General features: G+C 49.0%; 1 protein-coding gene across 3 annotated transcripts in view; it reads right to left on the bottom strand.

Annotated features, from left to right (window-relative positions):
- ARID1B (AT-rich interaction domain 1B) overlaps positions 1-25,018 on the bottom strand; it is a 1,291,555-nt gene that overhangs the window by 909,665 nt on the left and 356,872 nt on the right. The gene's annotated exons all lie outside the window — the stretch shown is intronic.

Raw genomic sequence — 25,018 nt, 5'->3', positions numbered from 1 at the left:
AGTATTTTAGGGATCGGAAATACAACCTGCATTGCTTTCCCGGCTCCCAGCGGGATCCCCCACCGCATCAGGCTTCGGCCAGGCCCGACGAAAGCCTCCATCTGTAGCCCCAGCTGAAGGGCTTTGCCACAGTGCCCTGGGCCCAGTTGTGAAGGGAGAGGAAAGTCCAGAGAGCTCAGCTCAGAGGCTAATGGTGCCGCTGCCCCATATTCTGAATCTGGCTGTGGACATCGCCTCGCGCGCAAGAACGAAATAAAGCAGAGACTGATTCTGAGTAATCTGGAAACCCACAGAAGCAGAAGCCCCCCCCCCCCCCCCCAGCATGCCGCTATAAAATAAATAAATAAATGCATTCCCAGCAAGACTAGAAGAGGTGGCCTGCTGGTCCTGTGAGTTTACAATGCCTTATAACAGGGGGGGGCTCAAACCGGTCCTAAACTACCCCCCCATGCATGAGATTTACTTGCATGCACTACCTCCTGTGTATGCAAATACTTCTCATGCATATTCATTAGGGATATCCTGAGAACCCGGCTGGGGCGAGGGGACGTAGGACCAGTTTGACACCCCAGCCTTATAAGTATTAAAAAATATAACTGTCTAAGGTTTGGGGTAACCATTAACAGAATAACTACAATGTTATTCCCAGGCAGCGTTTCCCAACCTTTTCAAGCCCAAGGCATAAGCACATTAATAAAAATGCCGGGTGTCACACTAAACGTCATGGGATATGGGGAAGAGCTAAGCAAGCACTGAAAGCCCCAGCAGTCTCTCTCTCTTCCAAATGTTAAAGCAAAGGGAGAGAGGGGACAGAAGCAGACAAGGAGCTATCACAGTGGAGCAGGTCCCTGGGCATGCGACTCTCACATGTGGCTTCCAGAGCTCCTCCAGGGCTGCTACTCCCAAGCTTCATAATGAATCACATCCAGCCTGGGGATAAGAGAGACGTCGGGCGGGTGTTCTGTGCTCTGCCACACAAAGCGCAGCCCTCCTACCTCTTCCCTGCCTGCTGCCTGGGAAAAAGGCATGGCTGACCGTGAATATTCTCAGACAGGAGCTCCTGCGGGTTTAAGAACCACTGCTGGCTCTGAGGCACTGGGAGCAGAGCCCAGGTGCCGGCCTGGATCAGAGCAGCAAGCAATGGTGACCAAGCAGAACTGAAGGCTCACGGGCTGGGAAAGTCTGCTCTGAGGAACTTCAATGCATATTAAACCCCTGTGCAGCAGGAAGTATCATCGGGTACAATACTGAACCATGCAGAGTGGTACAGCTCTTAAACTACAACATTTATCAGCATTTTCACTTTCTTTTAAATTTAAAGTAAGACTCACCAATCTCTGTGGCCAACAATTATATATTCTTTGACCAACTCTAAAAAAAAACCAAAAAAAAAACCCCAACACAACATTTTATCACTTTTCAATTCATATTCTTCAACTTCTTCCCTAGCTGTTCTTAACTTCTCAGTTGAAAATCAAAAGGCTTGGGATTGCTTTACAAGTACTGCACACGCCAGGCAATGAAGAGACACAGAGAGCAGAAGTCTGGAACCCTTAGATCCCTGTTCTTGAGACACAGAGAGCAGAAGTCTGGAACCCATAGATCTCTGTTCTTGAGACACAGAGAGCAGAAGTCTGGAACCCATAGGTCCCTGTTCTTGAGACACAGAGAGCAGACGTCTGGAACCCATAGATCCCTGTTCTTGAGACACAGAGAGCAGACGTCTGGAACCCATAGATCCCTGTTCTTGAGACACAGAGAGCAGACGTCTGGAACCCTTAGATCCCTGTTCTTGAGACACAGAGAGCAGAAGTCTGGAACCCTTAGATCCCTGTTCTTGAGACACAGGGAGAAGAAGTCTGGAACCCATAGATCCCTGTTCTTGAGACACAGAGAGCAGAAGTCTGGAACCCATAGATCCCTGTTCTTGAGACACAGAGAGCAGAAGTCTGGAACCCTTAGATCCCTGTTCTTGAGACACAGAGAGCAGAAGTCTGGAACCCATAGATCCCTGTTCTTGAGACACAGAGAGCAGAAGTCTGGAACCCTTAGAACCCTGTTCTTGAGACACAGAGAGTAGAAGTCTAGAACCCTTAGAACCCTGTTCTTGAGACAGAGAGAGCAGACGTCTGGAACCCTTAGATCCCTGTTCTTGAGGCACAGAGAGCAGAAGTCTGGAACCCTTAGATCCCTGTTCTTGAGACACAGAGAGCAGACGTCTGGAACCCATAGATCCCTGTTCTTGAGACACAGAGAGCAGAAGTCTGCAACCCTTAGATCCCTGTTCTTGAGACACAGAGAGCAGAAGTCTGGAAGCCATAGATCCCTGTTCTTGAGACACAGAGAGCAGAAGTCTGGAAGCCATAGATTTCTGTTCTTGAGACACAGAGAGCAGAAGTCTGGAACCCTTAGATCCCTGTTCTTGAGAAACAGAGAGCAGAAGTCTGGAACCCGTAGAACCCTGTTCTTGAGACACAGAGAGCAGAAGTCTGGAACCCTTAGATCCCTGTTCTTGAGACACAGAGAGCAGAAGTCTGGAACCCATAGATCCCTGTTCTTGAGACACAGAGAGCAGAAGTCTGGAACCCATAGATCCCTGTTCTTGAGACACAGAGCAGAAGTCTGGAACCCATAGATCCCTGTTCTTGAGACACAGAGCAGAAGTCTGGAACCCTTAGATCCCTGTTCTTGAGACACAGAGAGCAGAGGTCTGGAACCCTTAAAACCCTGTTCTTGAGACACAGAGAGCAGATGTCTGGAAACCTTAGATCCCTGTACTTGAGACACAGAGAGCAGAAGTCTGGAACCCATAGATCCCTGTTCTTGAGACACAGAGAGCAGAAGTCTGGAACCCATAGATCCCTGTTCTTGAGACACAGGGAGAAGAAGTCTGGAACCCTTAGATCCCTGTTCTTGAGACACAGAGAGCAGAAGTCTGGAACCCATAGATCCCTGTTCTTGAGATACAGAGAGCAGAAGTCTGGAACACATAGATCCCTGTTCTTGAGCACAGTATGTTCATTTCATTAAGCCTTATTTTTAATCTGTTTATTTCTGATAGTAATACCCAGTCTTTAACGGTATCTAAGATACAGTTAGCAAAATGACTTACAGGCACTGATGGTCTAGAAAGCACCTGCTGAAAGCATGAAAGGAGAAGCCAAATTCTCCTTTCAGGACACAGGTGTTTTACTTTTATATACCCCAAAAGTGATTTTTTTTCACTTTTTTCTTCTGTTTATCTTCTGTCTGTTCTTAACTTAAAATGCATACATGCGCCTGTCTAAAAACATTTTTTTATTAAATATGTTGCGCCAGGAATAATGACTCAGAACTGTTTTATGAAAACCTGTGACACATTCTACCACTTCCTGCAGTTTGCATGGAATTTGACCTAATAAGATCTGGGGATCAGTCACAAATTTATTTGCAAAAAGAAACAAAAAGGTTTATGGTAGATTATTCCATGAACACGGAGTTTGTTTCCACTTTCTTTAACTGCAGTGGGGACCTAATGCAGAGGCACCAACACAGCACTGCCGAGAGAAACTCTGACCAAGAGGACCAGGACAATCCCATTTTAGTTACTGGACTCTCCTCCTACTTCCCAGCTCTCACCATTACATTTCAGTGTCATTTATTTATTTATTTATTTTTAATTTTTATATACCGGAATTCCTGTATGCAATACAAATCAATCCGGTTTACAAGTAACGAAAAGGTTGCCCTGGTCTGGGAGGTTAGACCGGGGTTTTTTACATAGAACATTGAACAATAACAATCAACCATTAAACATTATTACAAGGAACATTGGAGGTAAAAATAACATTTAGCAAATAGCAATTAACATTATTTGTGTTTTGGAATAGAATGTGTGTGTACAACTTTTTACAAGGAACTTTAGTAGTGAAGATAATCTGCAAATGAACTGTTATATAGTATGTAAATAATGACTGTTAAATAAACATAACGAATAAGCAAGTACATATATGTAATTAAGTGTAAGGTGTTAGTGACAACCTGCAATGGTTGGATCTGAAAGTCATGATGAGGTGCCTATTTACCCTCTGGGAATTGAAAGGCTTGACTGAAGAGCCAGGTTTTTAACCGTTTTTTGAACTCTGGTAGACTAGGTTCGAGTCGTAGGTCTGGTGGGAGCGCATTCCATTGGTGTGGTCCCGCAGTTGAGAGTGCTCTTTTTCTTAGAGTTGATTTGGTTGGAGCTGCGACTAATGTGCCTTTGTAGGCACTTCTGATGGGTCTGGAAGGTAAGTGTAGACAAAGTTGAGTTTGTAGAGATATAGGTGCGATGTTATGAATTGCTTTATGAATAATAGTTTTATATAGGATTCTCTGTTTGATGGGTAGCCAGTGGAGGTTGCTCAAGATGGGGGTAATATGGTCTCTTCTATTAGTGTTAGTTAGGATTCTGGCTGCGGTGTTTTGTACCATCTGTAGAGGTTTGATGCTGTTGGCGGGGAGGCCAAGTAAGATTGAGTTGCAGTAATCAAGTTTCGAAAAAATAATGGATTGTAGAACGAGGCGAAAGTCATTGAAGTGAAGGAGTGGCTTTAGTTTCTTTAGGACCTGTAGTTTAAAGAAGCAATCCCTGGTGGTTGTGTTTATGAATTTTTTTAGGTTAAGTTGGTTGTCAAGCCATGCTCCTAGATTCCTGACGTCTGCAGAGAGCTCCATGTTTAAAGGTGTGGGTTGTGCGAGGCTAATTGGGTGGGTGTTCGGGTTGTGTGAAATCAGTAGCAGCTCTGTTTTGCTGGAGTTTAGTATCAGGTTCAGGCTGGAGAGTAGTTGTTTAATTGGTTGGAGACAATTATCCCAGTAGGCGAAGGTTTTTTGAATTGATTCTGTGATGGGGATGAGGATCTGGATGTCGTCTGCATAGAGGTAATGCGTGAGCTTGAGTTGTGATAGCAGATGGCAGAGGGGGAGGAGGTAAATGTTAAACAGGGTGGGAGAGAGCGATGAACCTTGTGGTACGCCTTGGTCTGATAGGATGGGGTCAGATTCATTGTTGTTTATTCTGACCTTGTAAAACCTATTTGATAGGAATGATTTAAACCAATTGAGAGCTGTGCCTTTGATTCCTATGTTTGATAGTTGGTTTAGGAGTTGTGAGTGATTTACCGTGTCGAACGCTGAAGATAGATCTAACAGGACCAGCAAGAATGATTGTTTTTTCTCCAGGTTCAAAAGTAATTTATCTGTGAGAGCAAGCAAAAGGGACTCTGTGCTTAGTGATTTCCGAAAACCGTATTGTGCAGGGGTGAGAATGTTGTGCTCCTCGAGATATTCGGAAAGTTGTTTATTTACAACTTTTTCCATCAGTTTGGAGATCATGGGCAGGTTTGCAATGGGTCTGAAGTTGGCTGGGTCAGTGGGTGAAGCAGTTGGTTTTTTCAGTAGGGGTTTGAGGATAGCAAGTTTTAGCTGATTAGGAACTGTGCCCATGGTTAAGGAGGTATTAATGATTTCTGCAATAGGTTTTGCGACGGTGTTAGGGATGGCGGTGAGCAAATTAGTAGGGAGTGGGTCAGAAGGATGTGCAGATGGTTTAATTTTCTTAAGTAAATTTTCAATCTCCATGGCGGATGTGGTCTCAAATGACTCTAGTTTAGCATTCAGAGTGGGTTGGTATGTGCTCTGAGGTGTTGGTAGAGTATGATGAGTTGTAAGGGAGCGAGTAAGGTTTGAGATTTTTGTCTTAAAGTAGATGGCTAATTCGTTGGCCTTGCTGAGCGCTAGTTGGTCTGGAATGGATGGGGGCGTTGGTTTGGTGAGAGATGAAACGTAAGAGAATAAAGCTTTCGAGTCGAAGATGAAATTATGAATTCTTTTTGCATAGAAGTCCTTTTTTGTTTTGTGGATGGCGTTTCTGTAGGTGTTAAGGGTGGCTTTGTAGTCCAGTCTGGATGTATGAGAAGGGTTGTTTCTCCAGCTTTGTTCTTTGTTTCGTAGTTTTTGTTTTAGTGCTTTGAGTTCCGGGGTGAACCAAGGTTTTCTGTTGTCTCTTGTTGGTTGGATTATCTTTGAGGAGGTTGGGCAGAGTTGATCAGCTATTTTGTTCGTGATTTTGATCCATGAAGTGGTGGCTGTGTTGGCGTCTGAGAGGTCTATTTGTTTGAGATCTTTGGAGCATTGTTCTTTGAGTAAGTCCAGTGAGCATGGTTTCCTGAAATGAATGGTGGTTTTGGAGATGTTTGGAGGTGGTGTGTTCTTCATTTTGAGGGTTGTGTCTATGATCTGATGGTCTGACCAGGGGATTGGCGTGCAGGTGGGATTGGTATAAATGGTCCAGCTATCGTTGATAAAAATGAGGTCTAATGTATGACCTGCTTTGTGAGTGGGTCCACTGATTATTTGTGTGAATCCAAGGTGACTGAGGGAGGTAAGGAAGGTTTCGCAGTTAGAGGATTGAGGGATGGCGTCCACGTGAATGTTGAAGTCTCCCAGTATGATGGTTGGTTTGTCTGAATTGTAGTGTTTGGCTATCATCTCTATCAAAGGGGAGGGGTTAGCCTCTAGAGTTCCTGGTGTGGCGTAGATGAGGAATATTTGTAGATGTTGAGATTTGAATACGGAGCATTCAAGTTTATTAGTGGAGTATGATTGTTGTAGGGTTATGCCCAATTGTTTTTTTGCAGCGAGTAGAATTCCTCCTCCTTTCTTTTTCGGTCTAGGTATTGAGAAGAGGTCGAAGGCTTGTGTAGGTAGTTGGTTTGTTAGTGATATGTCCGTGGGTTTTAACCATGTTTCTGTTATTGCACATATGTCCGGGTTGTTTTCAATGAGGTAATCGTTGAGTAAGTGCATTTTTTTGGAAAGTGACTGTGCATTGAATAAGGTTAGAGTGAATAATGAGAGGCCTAGAAGTTGTGTAATGGGAGATGTCATGATGGTGAGGAGTCTTTGTTGTCTGGGTGTCTGAATGGGGTCAGGAGAGGAGTTGTTTCTGGGTTTTCTCTTGAGTATGGGGATTGAGTGGTGGTGCATCATTGTATGCTGATTTGCTGGGTTAAGCATAGTGGTAGGTCTGTAACCGGGTAGGTTCAGATTCTGCTAGGATGGATGCTGGAACTTGTGGAAAGGATGCAGGAACTGCAGGAATGGATGCTGGAATTGCTGGATGCTGGAACTGCTGGAATGGATGTTTGAACTGCTGGAATGGATGCTGGAACTGCTGGATGATGGAACTGCTGGAATGGATGCTGGAACTGCTGGATGATGGAATGGATGCTGGAACTGCTAGAATGGATGCTGGAACTGCTGGAATGGATGTTTGAACTGCTGGAATGGATGCTGGAACTGCTGGATGCTGGAACTGCTGGAATGGATGCTGGAACTGCAGGAATGGATGCTGGATGCTGGAACTGCTAGAATGGATGCTGGAGCTGCAGGAATGGATGCTGGAACTGCAGGAATGGATGCTGGATGCTGGAACTGCTGGAATGGATGCTGGAACTGCAGGAATGGATGCTGGATGCTGGAACTGCTGGAATGGATGCTGGAACTGCTGGAATGGATGCTGGATGCTGGAACTGCTGGAATGGATGCTGGATGCTGGAACTGCTGGAATGGATGCTGGAACTGCAGGAATGGATGCTGGATGCTGGAACTGCTGGAATGGATGCTGGAACTGCAGGAATGGATGCTGGATGCTGGAACTGCTGGAATGGATGCTGGAACTGCAGGAATGGATGCTGGATGCTGGAACTGCTGGAATGGATGCTGGAACTGCAGGAATGGATGCTGGAACTGCTGGAGTGGATGCTGGAAGGGTTGGATAGGGTGCTGATTTGTCTTGATGGACGCTGGAGATTTGTAAAGGGTGCTAAATTGTGGCTGGAAAGGGTTGGTTGAGATGTTTGAAAGGGGTCGATGTGAGATGGCTTTGTCCGGTCTGTTAGGTCTGTTTGTCCAGGAACCGTTGGCCTTAAAATACACTATAGTTTCATCTGTGGGTATGGCTCGTGGTTTCCTCGGGGTCTCGCCCCTTAGGCGCGCGACGCACGGTGCGCGGCGCCTGGCTGAAGAGGAATTTAAAGCCCCTCTGTGCTGTCTCCTATTGGAGGCTTGGTTCGGCGGGCGGGGCTTCCCTTTTCGGCGTTCTCGGCGCGGATTTTTGAAGTTTAAAAACTTTTTCCTTACTTCGAGTTTTGTCTCGCTGTCGGCGCTGGGCTTCCTGGGGGGGAGTGATTGTTTTAGACGCTGGCCCCTCCATTTCGATAATGCATGCATACGTATAAAGCACAAACATAAACTGACTTGATGACGATGATGGTTAAAAACTGGGATGTGGACCATTATAAAAGGCATAACATTTTAGGAAAGAAAAGTGTGAAAAAGCAGAACAGTAGCACCAAAAATAGGAGAGCAAGATATAAGAGTAAAAAAAGGGTGCACTACAGCCGATAATCTGAAGACGCTCTCCATTAGATAAAAGAAAGAGCAAAGCAATAAAGCTTTGACTTGACAGGATGGTCTCTCAATAAAACTCAAGCGGGGCCCTGCAATCTGCTTACCAGCAGAGGGTAACAATTAGAAGGGGTAGCAAGAGGTGATGGTTGAATGATTCCTATTCACTGCCAGCCCGGATTTCCATGTCATACAGATCCCCTGCTGTGGGGACCAGCAGGCTGTCCTGGATTAAAATCAACAAACCACACAGGGCCTCCATTCAGCAGCTCTCACCCTGTCAGAGGGGAACAGAAATCTGCAGGACAGCTTCATAAAAGGCAGACAAATGAGCAAGCCTTTCCTTTCCCTTTTATTTTAGTTAAATAGAACAGGCACACGCTATTTTTTTTTTTATCATTGCACAGGCATCTGAAACAAAACCAGTTCAGGAAATGGTACTAAGAGAGGATTAGTGTGAATGTAGAGAGCTTGCAAACACCTATTGCTTTATTACTAAAAATGCCCACCAGCGCAAGGTCTACAGAGAAAGCTAGGAATCACAATACAGTCACAAAATGGGAAAGCGAGATGCACATCAGGGAGCAGCGCTCATCCTCACTCCTGAGAGGGGAAGCAGGAGAGCAGTGGGGTCAGGAAGGGGCAGGAGGCTGAAATCAGGGAAGGGGGGAGTGCTGAGGGGCAAAGAAGAGTGTGTGTGTGTGGGGGGGGAGAGGGGAAGTGATGGGAGAGAAGCTAGGAATCACAATACAGTCACAAAATGGGAAAGCGAGACGCACATCAGGGAGCAGCACTCACCTCACTCCTGAGAGGGGAAGCAGGAGAGCAGTGGGGTCAGGAAGGGGCAGGAGGCTGAAATCAGGGAAGGGGGGAGTGCTTGGGGCAGAGAAGAGTGTGTGTGTGTGGGGGGGGGGAGAGGGAAGTGGATGGGAGAGAAAGCTAGGAATCACAATACAGTCAAAAAATGGGAAAGCGAGACGCACATCAGGGAGCAGCACTCACCTCACTCCTGAGAGGGGAAGCAGGAGAGCAGTGGGGTCAGGAAGGGGCAGGAGGCTGAAATCAGGGAAGGGGGGGAGTGCTGAAGGGCAGAGAAGAGTGTGTGTGTGTGGGGGAGGAGAGGGGAAGTGATGGGAGAGAAAGCTAGGAATCACAATACAGTCACAAAATGGGAAAGCGAGACGCACATCAGGGAGCAGCACTCACCTCACTCCTGAGAGGGGAAGCAGGAGAGCAGGGGGGTCAGGAAGGGGCAGGAGGCTGAAATCAGGGAAGGGGGGAGTGCTGAGGGGCAAGAGAAGAGTGTGTGGGTGGTGGGGGGGGAGAGGGGAAGTGATGGGAGAGAAAGCTAGGAATCACAATACAGTCACAAAATGGGAAAGCGAGATGCACATCAGGGAGCAGCACTCACCTCACTCCTGAGAGGGGAAGCAGGAGAGCAGTGGGGTCAGGAAGGGGCAGGAGGCTGAAATCAGGGAAGGGGGAGAGTGCAGGGGCAGAGAAGAGTGTGTGTGTGTGTGTGTGGGGGGAGCGGGGAAGTGATGGGAGAGAAAGCTAGGAATCCACAATACAGTCACAAAATGGGAAAGCGAGATGCACATCAGGGAGCAGCACTCACCTCATTCCTGAGAGGGGAAGCAGGAAGCAGTGGGGTCAGGAGGGGGCAGGAGGCTGAAATCAGGGAAGGGGGGAGAGTGCATGGGCAGAGGAAGAGTGTGTGTGGTGTGTGTGTGGGGGTAGAGGGGAAGTGATGGAGAGAAAGCTAGGAATCACAATACAGTCACAAAATGGGAAAGCGAGACGCACATCAGGGAGCAGCACTCACCTCACTCCTGAGAGGGGAAGCAGGAGAGAGCAGTGGGGTCAGGAAGGGGCAGGAGGCTGAAATCATGGAAGGGGAGGAGTGCTGAGGGCAGAGAAGAGTGTGTGTGGTGGAGGGGGGGAGAGGGGGAAGTGATGGGAGAGAAAGCTAGGAATCACAATACAGTCACAAAATGGGAAAGCGAGATGCACATCAGGGAGCAGCACTCACCTCACTCCTGAGAGGGGAAGCAGGAGAGCAGTGGGGTCAGGAAGCGGCAGGAGGCTGAAATCAGGGGAAGGGGGGGAGTGCTGAGGGCAGAGAAGAGTGTGTGTGTGTGTGTGGGGGGAGAGGGGAGTGATGGGAGAGAAAGCTAGGAATCACAATACAGTCACAAAATGGGAAAGCGAGATGCACATCAGGGAGCAAGCACTCACCTCACTCCTGAGAGGGGAAGCAGGAGAGCAGTGGGGTCAGGAAAGGGACAGGAGGCTGAATCAGGGAAAGGGGGAGAGTGCTGAGGGCAGAGAAGAGTGGTGTGTGTGTGCGGGGGGAGAGGGGAAGTGATGGGAGAGAAGCTAGGAATCACAATACAGTCACAAAATGGGAAAGCGAGACGCACATCAGGGAGCAGCACTCACCTCACTCCTGAGATGGGAAGCAGGAGAGCAGTGGGGGTCAGGAAGGGGCAGGAGGCTGAAATCAGGGAAGGGGGAAGAGTGCATGGGGCAGAGAAGAGTGTGTGTGAGTGTGTGTGGGGGGGAGAGGGGAAGTGATGGGAGAGAGAAGCTAGGAATCACAATACAGTCACAAAATGGGAAAGCGAGATGCACATCAGGGAGCAGCACTCACCTCACATCCTGAGAGGGGAAGCAGGAGAGCAGTGGGGTCAGGAAGGGACAGGAGGCTGAAATCAGGGAAGGGGGAGAGGGTGCTGAGGGCAGAGAAAGAGTTTGTGTGTGTGCGGGGGGAGAGGGGAAGTGATGGGAGAGAAAGCTAGGAATCACAATACAGTCACAAAATGGGGAAAGCGAGATGCACATCAGGGAGCAGCACTCACCTCACTCCTGAGAGGGGAAGCAGGAGAGCAGTGGGGTCAGGAAGGGACAGGAGGCTGAATCAGGGAAGGGGGAGAGTGCATGGGGCAGAGAAGAGTGTGTGTGTGTGTGGGGGGGAGAGGGGAAGTGATGGGAGAGAAAGCTAGGAATCACAATACAGTCACAAAATGGGAAAGCGAGATGCACATCAGGGAGCAGCACTCACCTCACTCCTGAGAGGGGAAGCAGGAGAGCAGTGGGGTCAGGAAGGGGCAGGAGGCTGAAATCAGGGAAGGGGGGGAGTGCTGAGGGGCAGAGAAGAGTGTGTGTGTGTGTGCGGGGGGAGAGGGGAAGTGATGGGAGAGAAAGCTAGGAATCACAATACAGTCACAAAATGGGAAAGCGAGACGCACATCAGGGAGCAGCGCTCACCTCACTCCTGAGAGGGGAAGCAGGAGAGCAGTGGGGTCAGGAAGGGGGCAGGAGGCTGAAATCAGGGAAGGGGGGGAGTGCTGAGGGGCAGAGAAGAGTGTGTGTGTGTGTGCGGGGGGAGAGGGGAAGTGATGGGAGAGAAAGCTAGGAATCACAATACAGTCACAAAATGGGAAAGCGAGATGCACATCAGGGAGCAGCACTCACCTCACTCCTGAGAGGGGAAGCAGGAGAGCAGTGGGGTCAGGAAGGGGCAGGAGGCTGAAATCAGGGAAGGGGGGGGAGTGCTGAGGGCAGAGAAGATGTGTGTGTGTGTGGGGGAGTGAGAGGGGAAGTGATGGGAGAGAAAGCTAGGAATCACAATACACACAAAATGGGAAAAGCGAGACGCACATCAGGGAGCAGCACTCACCTCACTCCTGAGAGGGGAAGCAGGAGAGCAGTGGGGTCAGGAAGGGGCAGGAGGCTGAAATCAGGGAAGGGGGGGAGTGCTGAGGGCAGAGAAGAGTGTGTGTGTGTGTGGGGGGGGAGAGGGGAAGTGATGGGAGAGAAAGCTAGGAATCACAATACAGTCACAAAATGGGAAAGCGAGACGCACATCAGGGAGCAGCGCTCACCTCACTCCTGAGAGGGGAAGCAGGAGAGCAGTGGGGTCAGGAAGGGACAGGAGGCTGAAATCAGGGAAGGGGGGAGAATGCATGGGGCAGAGAAGAGTGTGTGTGTGTGGGGGGGGGGGAGAGGGGAAAGTGATGGGAGAGAAGAAGCTAGGAATCACAATACAGTCACAAAATGGTAAAGCGAGACGCACATCAGAGGAGCAGCACTCACCTCATTCCTGAGAGGGGAAGCAGGAGAGCAGTGGGGTCAGGAAAGGGACAGGAGGCTGAAATCAGGGAAGGGGGAGAGTGCATGAGGGCAGAGAAGAGTGTGTGTGTGTGCGGGGGGGAGAGGGGAAGTGATGGGAGAGAAAGCTAGGAATCACAATACAGTCACAAAATGGGAAAGCGAGACGCACATCAGGGAGCAGCACTCACCTCACTCCTGAGAGGGAAGCAGGAGAGCAGTGGGTCAGGAAGGGACAGGAGGCTGAAATCAGGGAAGGGGAGAGTGCATGGGGCAGAGAAGAGTGTGTGTGTGTGGGGGGGGGGGAGAGGGGAAGTGATGGGAGAGAAAGCTAGGAATCACAATACAGTCACAAAATGGGAAAGCGAGATGCACATCAGGGAGCAGCACTCACCTCACCTCCTGAGAGGGGAAGCAGGAGAGCAGTGGGTCAGGAAGGGGACAGGAGGCTGAAATCAGGGAAGGGGGAGAGTGCTGGGGCAGAGAAGAGTGGTGTGTGTGGGGGGAGAGGGGAAGTGATGGGAGAGAAAGCTAGGAATCACAATACAGTCACAAATGGGAAAGCGAGACGCACATCAGGGAGCAGCACTCACCTCACTCCTGAGAGGGGAAGCAGGAGAGCAGTGGGGTCGGAGGGGGAGGAGGCTGAAATCAGGGAAGGGGGGGAGTGCTGAGGGCAGAGAAGAGTGTGTGTGTGTGTGGGGGGAGAGGGGAAGTGATGGGAGAGAAAGCTAGGAATCACAATACAGTCACAAAATGGGAAAGCGAGATGCACATCAGGGAGCAGCACTCACCTCACTCCTGAGAGGGGAAGCAGGAGAGCAGTGGGGTCAGGAAGGGGCAGGAGGCTGAAATCAGGGAAGGGGGGGAGTGCTGAGGGCAGAGAAGAGTGTGTGTGTGTGTGAGGGGGGAGAGGGGAAGTGATGGGGAGAAAGCTAGGAATCACAATACAGTCACAAAATGGGAAAGCGGAGACGCACATCAGGGAGCAGCGCTCAACTCACTCCTGAGAGGGGGAAGCAGGGAGAGCAGTGGGTTCAGGAAGGGGGCGGATGCTGAAATCAGGGAAGGGGAGAGTGCATGGGGCAGAGAAGAGAGTGGTGTGTGTGTGTGATTTAACTACTCTGAACATGTGTGGATCATCTGCAAATTTGATTATCTCACTCGTCGTATTCCTTTCCAGATCATGTATAAATATATTGAACAGTAAGGGTCCAATACAGATACCTGAGCACTCCACTGTCCACTCCCTTCCACGGAGAAAATTGCCCATTTAATCCTACTCTCGGTTTCTGTCTTTTAGCTCTCTGTTTTCTGTCTTTCAGCACAGTACATTGGGTTTCTGTGCCCGATTATACTAGAACAAGGACATGCAGAAGACAGGTGCAGATATCCATGTGCACGGAAGTATGGCACAATACATTATCTTTGCTTGGTGCCACAAACTTTGAATCACTGAAAGCCAAGCCACAGGACGTAAGACGCTATTCTCCAGACTGCAGGGCTCTGGTGTGTTAACCATGATAAGCTGGCTGGGGGTTTCCAGATTCAAGATCCAGAGAAGGTAGGGAAAGCTGGATATGTTGATTGGGAGAGAGGCATGATGGGAAAGTTCTGTGTGCCGACTCTGCATACCATGTTATGTAACTATTTAGCATGTGTGAGTGCAGGCTTTTAAGACATCCACATGTCCATTAAGAACTGCCAGCTGAGGCCTACAGTAAGAGCTTAACAAATAGCAGAATATTTCGCACAGGTTTAGTAAGCAGACCCCCAGGTAGCTGACAGGCGGATTTTACCAAGGGAGAGGCGGGAGCTAACATCAAGCACTTCTTGTGAACATGAAACATGAAATCCAGGGAGTGAATTTTTAAAGGAACTACACCTATAAAAGTAGCATATACTGTACTCATTTTCAAAAGCCCATTTATGTATGTTAAAGTTTTTGAAAATTCAGTGACATTACAAAGGAGTTATGCTCATTTTCAAAAGCCTATTTACATGCATAAAACCCAGCTTTACACGAATAAATCCTTTTGAAAATGACCTAAGTGTACACATACACACCAGCACACCCCCAAAATAAATAAATAGAAACCTGTATTTAATGTCGTAGGAGGATAATAATGCGTAACAGTGAACGAGAAGGTAGTACAAAATGTTTTAAGCACAGTACCTTGAAGAAGTGGCTCTCTTAATTCAATGCTCATGCCACTGTGCTATTTCTGGCTGGCTGTATATTCTCAGTATAAGAGCATCCTCCTATTGCAGAACTACAATTACAGTGGCTGGCCAGAGCGGGATTAAAGCTGGAGCTTGCACTGCATGCAGCGAGTGCGTAGGGCTTCAGACACTAGAATTACAGTGCAGACAGCACGTCCCCGGCACCCAGCTTACGTGTGGTCAGCGCAGTGCCCCCACAGCTTCCAGCAGGCAGCTGTACAGGTCAGAGGTGGAGAGCGGCAGGCAGAGCAGCGCTGGTCACATGTGCTGCGTGCGAGAAGGCCAACTGGACCGAGCCAGCAAGCCAACAAGAGTCAACAGCCAAGAAGGAAGATGCCTGACAGAGGGGGACGGCAGAGAGGAATGAAAAATCGAGTGCTGTGGGGAAGAGGAGGAAGGTCAAAATCAAAGCACAAGATTAAAGAAAAGCAACTACAGTTTCTAAGTTCTTTTAAAGTCTGACCACAGTTGAGAAGAAAACATTAATGAAATGGGAGGACGATTTCCTGGAATCCATAGAAAGAGTCTGAGCAGTTTGCGTGTTTTTCTCCAGTTACAGCACTGCAGGTCAGAGATGCTCCAAGCAATAACACCGGCACCTTATCAAGTGCTGGACCCAGGCTTTGTGACAAGAAAAAGGTTCTGCATTGCTATTATTAATTCAAACAGAATTTACAACTTGGAGATGGAAAAAATGAATCAAGAAACAAAACGAATGCACTCAGTTGCAGAAGCCCTTGTGAATCCACCCTCCAATAAAGCTTCCAAGAGGCAATCACACAGCTCAGAATTCTTACACCTCTCCCCGTCTTCACACTGAAGCCCTTCAGATCATGGGAAATCAAAATGCAAACACTGTATCGCAGCAGCACAGCAATGATGGCAGAAAAAGACACATGGCCCACCCAGTCTGCCCTGCCGCTCCGTGCACGTTACCCCCATGACTTCTGTTAAGGGAAATAACTGCCGCTCCATGCAGGTTATCCCCATGACTTCTGTTAAGGGAAGTAACTGCCGCTCCGTGCAGGTTACCCCGTGCTTCTGTTAAGGGCAGTAACTGCCGCTCGTGCAGGTTACCCCCGTGCCTTCTGTTAAGGGAAGTAACTGCCGCTCCGTGCAGGTTATCCCCATGACTTCTGTTAAGGGAAATAACTGCCGCTCCGTGCAGGTTACCCCCGTGCCTTCTGTTAAGGGAAGTAACTGCTGCTCCATGCAGGTTACCCCCATGTTTCTGTTAAGGGAAGTAACTGCCGCTCCATGCAGGTACCCCGTGCCTTCTGTTAAGGGAAGTAACTGCTGCTCCATGCAGGTTACCCCATGTTTCTGTTAAGGGTAGTAACTGCTGCTCTGTGCAGGTTACCCCCATGTTTCTGTTAAGGGAAGTAACTGCCGTCCTGCAGGTTCCCCCGTGCCTTCTGTTAAGGGAAGTAACTGCCGCTCCGTGCAGGTCCCCCATGTTTCTGTTAAGGGAGTAACTGCCGCTCCATGCAGGTTACCCCCGTGCCTTCTGTTAAGGGAAGTAACTGCGCTCCATGCAGGTTACCCCCATGTTTCTGTTAAGGGAAGTAACTGCCGCTCCATGCAGGTTACCCCCGTGCCTTCTGTTAAGGGAAGTAACTGCTGCTCCATGCAGGTTACCCCATGTTTCTGTTAAGGGAAGTAACTGCCGCTCCATGCAGGTTACCCCCGTGCCTTCTGTTAAGGGAAGTAACTGCTGCTCCATGCAGGTTACCCCCGTGCCTTCTGTTAAGGGAAGTAACTGCGCTCCGTGCAGGTCACCCCCATTTTCTGTTAAGGGAAGTAACTGCCGCTCCGTGCAGGTCACCCCCGTGCCTTCTGTTAAGGGAAGTAACTGCTGCTCCATGCAGGTTACCCCCGTGCCTTCTGTTAAGGGAAGTAACTGCCGCTCCGTGCAGGTCACCCCCATGTTTCTGTTAAGGGAAGTAACTGCCGTTCCGTGCAGGTTACTCCCATGACTTCTGTTAAGGGAAATAACTGCCGCTCCGTGCAGGTTACCCATGCCTTCTGTTAAGGGAAATAACTGCCGCTCCGTGCAGGTTACCCCATGCCTTCTGTTAAGGGAAATAACTGCCGCTCGTGCAGGTTACCCCATGCCTTCTGTTAAGGGTAGTAACTGTGCTCTGTGCAGGTTACCCCATGTTTCTGTTAAGGACAGTAACTGCTCTGTGCAGGTTACCCCCATGTTTCTGTTAAGGACAGTAACTGCTGCTCTGTGCAGGTTACCCCCATGTTTCTGTTAAGGGAAGTAACTGCCGCTCCGTGCAGGTTACCCCCGTGCCTTCTGTTAAGGGAAGTAACTGCCGCTCCGTGCAGGTCACCCCATGTTTCTGTTAAGGGAAGTAACTGCCGCTCCGTGCAGGTTACCCCCATGTTTCTGTTAAGGGAAGTAACTGCCGCTCCGTGCAGGTTACTCCCATGACTTCTGTTAAGGGAATAACTGCCACTCCGTGCAGGTTACCCCGTGCCTTCCGTTAAGGGTAGTAACTGCTGCTCCATGCAGGTTATCCCCATGCTTTCTGTTAAGGGAAGTAACTGCTGCTCCGTGCAGGTTACCCCCATGTTTCTGTTAAGGGCAGTAACCGCCGCTCCATGCAGGTTATCCCCTTGCCTTCTGTTAAGGGTAGTGACTGCCGCTCCGTGCAGGTTACCCCCTGCCTTCTGTTAAGGGTAGTGACTGCCGCTCCGTGCAGGTTACCCCTTGCCTTCTGTTAAGGGAAGTAACTGCTGCTCCGTGCAGGTTACCCCCGTGCCTTCTGTTAAGGCAGTAACTGCCGCTCCATGCAGGTTACCCCGTGCCTTCTGTTAAGGGAAGTAACTGCTCTCCATGCAGGTTACCCATGCCTTCTGTTAAGGGAAGTAACTGCTGCTCCATGCAGGTTACCCCTTGCCTTCTGTTAAGGGAAGTAACTGCTGCTCCATGCAGGTTACCCCCATGCCTGCTGTTAAGGGAAGTAACTGCTGCTCCGTGCAGGTTACCCCAGCCTGCTGTTAAGGGAAGTAACTGCTGCTCCGTGCAGGTTACCCCATGCCTTCTGTTAAGGGAAGTAACTGCCGCTCCGTGCAGGTTACCCCATGCCTTCTGTTAAGGGAAGTAACTGCTGCTCCGTGCAGGTTATCCCCCTTGTTAAGGGCAGTAACTGCCACTCCATGCAGGTTACCCCATGCCTTCTGTTAAGGGAAGTAACTGCTGCTCCGTGCAGGTTACCCCCATGCCTGCTGTTAAGGGAAGTAACTGCTGCTCCGTGCAGGTTACCCCCATGCCTTCTGTTAAGGGAAGTAACTGCCACTCCTGCAGGTTCCCCATGCCTTCTGTTAAGGGTAGTGACTGCCGCTCCGTGCAGGTTACCCCCTTGCTTCTGTTAAGGGTAATGCTGCTCCATGCAGGTTACCCCTGCCTTCTGTTAAGGGTAGTGACTGCGCTCCATGCAGGTTACCCTATTCTATTAAGGGTAGTAACTGCTGCTCTGTGCAGGTTACCCCCATGTTTCTGTTAAGGGAGTAACTGCTGCTCTGTGCAGGTTACCCCTTGCCTTCTGTTAAGGGAAGTACTGCTGCTCCGTGCAGGTTACCCCTTGCCTTCTGTTAAGGGAAGTAACTGCCACTCCATGCAGGTTATCCCCTTGCCTGTTAAGGGTAGTGACTGCCGCTCCGTGCAGGTTACCCCTTGCCTTTGTTAAGGGTAGTAATGCTGCTCCGTGCAGGTTCCCTTGCCTTCTGTTAAGGGTAGTGAACTGCCGCTCCGTGCAGGTTACCCCCTTGCCTTCTGTTAAGGGTAGTGACTGCCGCTCCGTGCAGGTTACCCCTTGCCTTCTGTTAAGGGAAGTACTGCTGCTCCGTGCAGGTTACCCCGTGCCTTCTGTTAAGGCGAAGTAACTGCCGCTCCATGCAGGTTACCCCCGTGCCTTCTGTTAAGGGAAGTAACTGCCGCTCCGTGCAGGTTCCCCATGCCTTCTGTTAAGGGAAGTAACTGCTGCTCCATGCAGGTTACCCCTTGCCTTCTGTTAAGGGAAGTAACTGCTGCTCCATGCAGGTTACCCCCTTGCCTTCTGTTAAGGGAGTAACTGCTGCTCCATGCAGGTTACCCCTTGCCTTCTGTTAAGGGAAGTAACTGCTGCTCCGTGCAGGTTACCCCCATGCCTCTGTTAAGGGAAGTAACTGCTGCTCCGTGCAGGTTACCCCCATGCTGCTGTTAAGGGAAGTAACTGCCGCTCCGTGCAGGTTACCCCCATGCCTGCTGTTAAGGGAAGTAACTGCTCCGTGCAGGTTACCCCATGCCTGCTGTTAAGGGAAGTAACTGCCACTCCATGCAGGTTACCCCATGTTCTGTTAAGGGAAGTAACCTGCTCCGTGCAGGTTATCCCCTTGCCTTCTGTTAAGGGCAGTAACTGCCGCTCCGTGCAGGTCACCCCATTTCTGTTAAGGGCAGTAACTGCCGCTCCGTGCAGGTTCCCCATTCTTGTTAAGGTAGTAACTGCCGCTCCATGCAGGTTACCCCCATGCCTGCTGTTAAGGGAAGTAACTGCCGCTCTGTGCAGGTTACCCCCATGCCTTCTGTTAAGGGTAGTAACTGCCGCTCCATGCAGGTTACCCCATGCCTTCTGTTAAGGGAAGTAACTGCTGCTCCGTGCAGGTTACCCCCATGCCTTCTGTTAAGGGTAGTAACTGCCGCTCCATGCAGGTTACCCCCATGCCTGCTGTTAAGGGAAGTAACTGCTGCTCCGTGCAGGTTACCCCCTTGCCTTCTGTTAAGGGAAGTAACTGCTGCTCTGTGCAGGTTACCCCCATGCCTTCTGTTAAGGGAAGTAACTGCTGCTCCGTGCAGGTTACCCCCATGCCTGCTGTTAAGGGAAGTAACTGCTGCTCCATGCAGGTTACCCCCATGCCTTCTGTTAAGGGAAGTAACTGCCACTCCATGCAGGTTACCCCCATGCCTTCTGTTAAGGGTAGTAACTGCCGCTCTGTGCAGGTTACCCCCATGCCTGCTGTTAAGGGAAGTAACTGCTGCTCTGTGCAGGTTACCCCCATGTTTCTGTTAAGGGAAGTAACTGCCGCTCTGTGCAGGTTTCCCATTGCCTTCTGTTAAGGGAAGTAACTGCCACTCCATGCAGGTTACCCCCTGCCTTCTGTTAAGGGTAGTAACTGCCGCTCTGTGCAGGTTACCCCCATGCCTGCTGTTAAGGGAAGTAACTGCTGCTCGTGCAGGTTACCCCCATGTTTCTGTTAAGGGAAGTAACTGCGCTCGTGCAGGTTATCCCCTTGCCTTCTGTTAAGGGAAGTAACTGCCACTCCATGCAGGTTACCCCCATGCCTTCTGTTAAGGGAAGTAACTGCTGCTCCGTGCAGGTTACCCCCATGCCTGCTGTTAAGGGAAGTAACTGCTGCTCCGTGCAGGTTACCCCCATGCCTTCTGTTAAGGGCAGTAACTGCCGCTCCATGCAGGTTACCCCTTGCCTTCTGTTAAGGGAAGTAACTGCCGCTCCGTGCAGGTTACCCCCATGCCTTCTGTTAAGGGCAGTAACTGCCGCTCCGTGCAGGTTACCCCCATGCCTTCTGTTAAGGGCAGTAACTGCCGCTCCGTGCAGGTTACCCCCATGCCTTCTGTTAAGGGCAGTAACTGCCGCTCCGTGCAGGTTACCCCCATGCCTTCTGTTAAGGGCAGTAACTGCCGCTCCGTGCAGGTTACCCCCATGCCTGCTGTTAAGGGAAGTAACTGCCGCTCCGTGCAGGTTACCCCCATGCCTTCTGTTAAGGGCAGTAACTGCCGCTCCATGCAGGTTACCCCCTTGCCTTCTGTTAAGGGAGAGTAACTGCTGTTCCATGCCAGTTACTCCAAGCAAATGTCAAACCCATAACAGAATTCCTGTTAGCAGCATTTTTACAGGGTGAGCAGCTTTTTTGATAATTCAGACGATGCTACTTGAACGTACTTTGCTTTTGGACTTGGTCGTGGAGCAGTCCTGTGCCAAGAAGGGATTTGCATCCAGTTCACATCCACTTCGATGACCCTCAAGGTGGAAGTCACCTCGTGAAGGAAGTGGCAGGTGAGCAGGAGGTGGCCCTCTGTCTTCTTGTACCATGTGTAAGAGATGCAATTTGGCTAGGAAAGCTCCACCTGCAGGTGAAAAACGTGTCCTCCATTCCCTTTTAATCCCACCTCTAAAATCCACAGGGATACACTAAAACATGCTAAGGCATACTTATTTATTCTCTTCAGAAACATTTCCTCTGGTTTCCCAAATTTGCTTCCATTTTTGGCTCTGAATCCCAGCAGGCAGTGCAGTATGCAGGGCGACAAATATTTTAAGGTGCAAAGCTTTGGGTCTGCTCAGCTCCCTTCCTCGGACATTGCCTAAGGCGTCTGGAAAGCCTCGGGTTTTTCTCCAGCTATTAGGCTGGTTTCCTTCACCTAACTTTATTTTTGGTAGGCTGAAACCAAACTCTCTTTCTAGCTTCCAAGAACCTTTCCAGTTGAAAGAGATGCTGGCATATTCTGAATATTCCCCAAAACATTTTCAGTTTGAGAGCTCTTGAGTGCAATCCTCACAGAAACAAGCGGAAGCAGAGCTGACTGCGTTGCATCCCATTACATTACCACCATGCTCAGGACGGCCGTAGCTGGGAGAGCACAGGGTCCTGAGGTGAAGGGAAAGGTGAGTCCTGTGCCTACACAGCTGCATCTGGCTACTGTGAAGAAGCAGAAGAGAGAGCTTCAGATCGAGCTACAACAGGAGGGAGAACATGAGAGCTACTGACGAAAGATTTAGAATATCAGTATGGTTAGAATTCACACATATGGTAAATTAAATACAAGCAGCGTTAAGTTAAAAAAAAGAAAACATTCATACGTCCTGTGGACCCCAGCGCAGAAATGAAGGTGCAATCCATCTGCGCGTCACACAGCTCCCTCCCAAGACAACCTCCACCGCTGCACTCCCAAAACCCGAGGAAGACGCAGCCCATCTTCTCCGAGTGTGGGCTACTGCTGCAACGATTATAACCGGAGGATGGTTTTCTTTCCTATCCCCTGCATTTATTCTATTTTATTTACTTGTAAGAACACATAATAATAATAATAATAATAATAATGCAATCCATTTGCTCAGACTGTGCAATTTGGTTTAGGCCCTCAAAGTGATTTTGGCTGCCTCCAGCAATCAGAGTAGTGAGGCATGACCGAGGAGCCTCTCAAAGATCTGCCCTCCAAATTCTATCAATAATTAACTTAAAGTTACTTCTTGGATATTAATGGCCCTAGCAACAAAAAAAGATGCGTGTTGTTAAAAGCTTATCACAGGAGGCAGACTTAAGAAGTCTCTAAGTGGCAAGCTTGGTGCCTAAGCTCCTTTACAACACAACAGTTCCAGCAGCCTACATTCCAATAGTTTATTATCAAGTTAATTAATAGACTCCTGCGCTAAGCAATTAATGGCACTGAACTATAAATGGCCTCCTCTTTGCTCTTGCAGCAAAATCTTACAAAGCAAATGCAATTCCATCACTTCAGTGATTTAACACAGGCTTTCTGAGGTTAATATTCCAAGCAGCTGCAGAATGCGTTGCTGTTTTAATTAACCTTGCATGATTTAAATACTGAGAAAGAGTTTGAAAATTAAATAATAATTTAAAATATATGAACTCAAGTCAAAGCACTAACTTGATTTCTGAAACTATGCTTTTACTTTTTATGCATGTATTACAGCGCGACCTGCTTCCCTTTCAGAGCAGAGTGTTGGGTATGGTAAATATAGAAAATAGAAACATAGAAATGACGGCAGAAGAAGACCAAACGGCCCATCCAGTCTGCCCAGCAAGCTTCACATTTTTTTCTCATACTTATCTGTTTCTCTTAGCTCTTTGGTTCTATTTCCCTTCCACCCCCACCATTAATGTAGAGAGCAGTGATGGAGCTGCAACCAAGTGAAATATCAAGCTTGATTAGTTATGGGTAGTAGGGGAAGTAACCGCCGCAATAAGCAAGCTACACCCATGCTTATTTGTTTTACCCAGACTGTGTTATTCAGCCCTTATTGGTTGTTTTTTTTCTCCCCTGCCGTTGAAGCAGGGAGCTATGCTGGATATGCTTGTAGTATCAGTTTTTCTTCTCCCCTGCCGTTGAAGCAGAGAGCTATGCTGGATATGCGTGAAGTATCAGTTTTTCTTCTCCCCTGCCGTTGAAGCAGGATATGCATTGAAAGTGAAGTATCAGGCTTATTTGGTTTGGGGTAGTAACCGCCGTAACAAGCCAGCTACTCCCCGCTTTGTGAGTGCGAATCCTTTTTTCTTCTCCCCTGCGTTGAAGCAGAGAGCTATGCTGGATATGCGTGAAGTATCAGTTTTTCTTCTCCCCTGCCGTTGAAGCAGAGAGCTATGCTGGATATGCGTGAAGTATCAGTTTTTCTTCTCCCCTGCCGTTGAAGCAGAGAGCTATGCTGGATATGCGTGAAGTATCAGTTTTTCTTCTCCCCTGCCGTTGAAGCAGAGAGCTATGCTGGATATGCGTGAAGTATCAGTTTTTCTTCTCCCCTGCCGTTGAAGCAGAGAGCTATGCTGGATATGCGTGAAGTATCAGTTTTTCTTCTCCCCTGCCGTTGAAGCAGAGAGCTATGCTGGATATGCGTGAAGTATCAGTTTTTCTTCTCCCCTGCCGTTGAAGCAGAGAGCTATGCTGGATATGCATTGAAAGTGAAGTATCAGGCTTATTTGGTTTGGGGTAGTAACCGCCGTAACAAGCCAGCTACTCCCCACTTTGTGAGTGCGAATCCTTTTTTCCACATTTCCTCTTGCTGTTGTAGCTTAGAGCGATGTTGGAGTCACAGTAACCATGTGTATGTTTATTGAATAAGGGTATTGTCTCCAGGCAGTAGCCGTCATTCTGGCTAGCCACCCACTCTTTATTGACGGCCTCTTGATTTTATGGATCCACAGTGTTTATCCCACGCCCCTTTACTGGAGATCGCAGGATAACGTTGATGTTTGAGTGATGTTTGTGGCAGGTTATACTTGTGTTGGTGTTTGAGGTCGTGAAAGGTGCTATGAGGTGATGAGATGTATGGAGTAGAGTTGTCTTTGTTGACTGCAGGTGATCAATGTGGGTTGGCACTGTCCCAGCTCCTGAGTACAGAAACCACATCCCGTATAGCTGAAGACCAGGAGCTTGGGTTCTCCATGTGGTACCCGTAGCTCCAGCTAATCTCCAACGCTATTGGGTGCGTGAAGTTACATGCAAACTGCTGCAAGATGAAATCGCCGCAAGCGGACAAATAGCCTAGACTGGTGACTGGTTACAGACTGACGTGGCAATTAAAGAGCTGACCTGTCCTAACTAAGACAAGGAGACCACAACCTCTGGAGCAAGGGAAGGGGCACCCCCAGCCTTTGGTAAGGTTGCATTCTCTGCTCTCTTCCCCCTCCTCAGCCTACCTTGCTTCCTGGCCTGGTCCGTGATGGAATATTTTCTGCAGGCACTTTTCTCTCAGACTTGGGTCTTTCACTGGCGGTGAAGGATCAAAGAAGGGTAAGGGGATTTGAGAGCTTCAGCTTGGGTTTGGCAGGTGCTATTGTAGGAAGCGTGGTATGGGCTGCAGACCTGGGGTCCACACGTTGCCGAGACCACCACTCCTCCCATGCGACGCTGAGGGGTTCCTGTCTGCCTCCTACCTTGCAGTATTGTGCGTGCGGCAGGCTCATTTTCTGCCTTGTGGCCATTTTCCTGGGGAGGCCGATGTGGTTCCCTTTCTATTGCCTTCAAGCCGACTCATGGCTCCTGACCAGGTCACATTAAAAATAATAACAGCAGTAGGAAACTCCATGCATAACATCCCATCTAATTTAGTCTACCACAAGAATAGAATAGACGCAGAAGTATCAATCCATTTTTCCAGGATACATCGCTTACCAGTAATGGCTAGTTTTATGAGAAAGAGTTTGTGAAATTTACTCATAAACGTATTATCTGGCAAATGACCTAATATAAAAAAAAAAAACAAAAAACCCCTCTAGTCATAGGCGCTTCCTTCCTAGTCATAACCATTAATTCCCCTACAACCAACTGCCAGAATCGTACGATGTCTGGGCAGTCCCACAAATAATGTACCAGGCTGGCACCTACTTGATGACGTTTCACATAAGCATGGCGAGTTTATTTATTTTCAATTATTTATATACCCCCCCACACCCCACACAACCCACACAAACCCAATCAAAGATCGGGTTAATATGACCCACCTTATAA

This window comes from Rhinatrema bivittatum, chromosome 3 (genome assembly GCF_901001135.1).
Source record: "Rhinatrema bivittatum chromosome 3, aRhiBiv1.1, whole genome shotgun sequence".
Taxonomy (NCBI): Eukaryota; Metazoa; Chordata; class Amphibia; order Gymnophiona; family Rhinatrematidae; genus Rhinatrema; species Rhinatrema bivittatum.
Note: the sequence above shows the minus strand (reverse complement) of the source record. Positions and strands in the feature narration are given on the sequence as shown.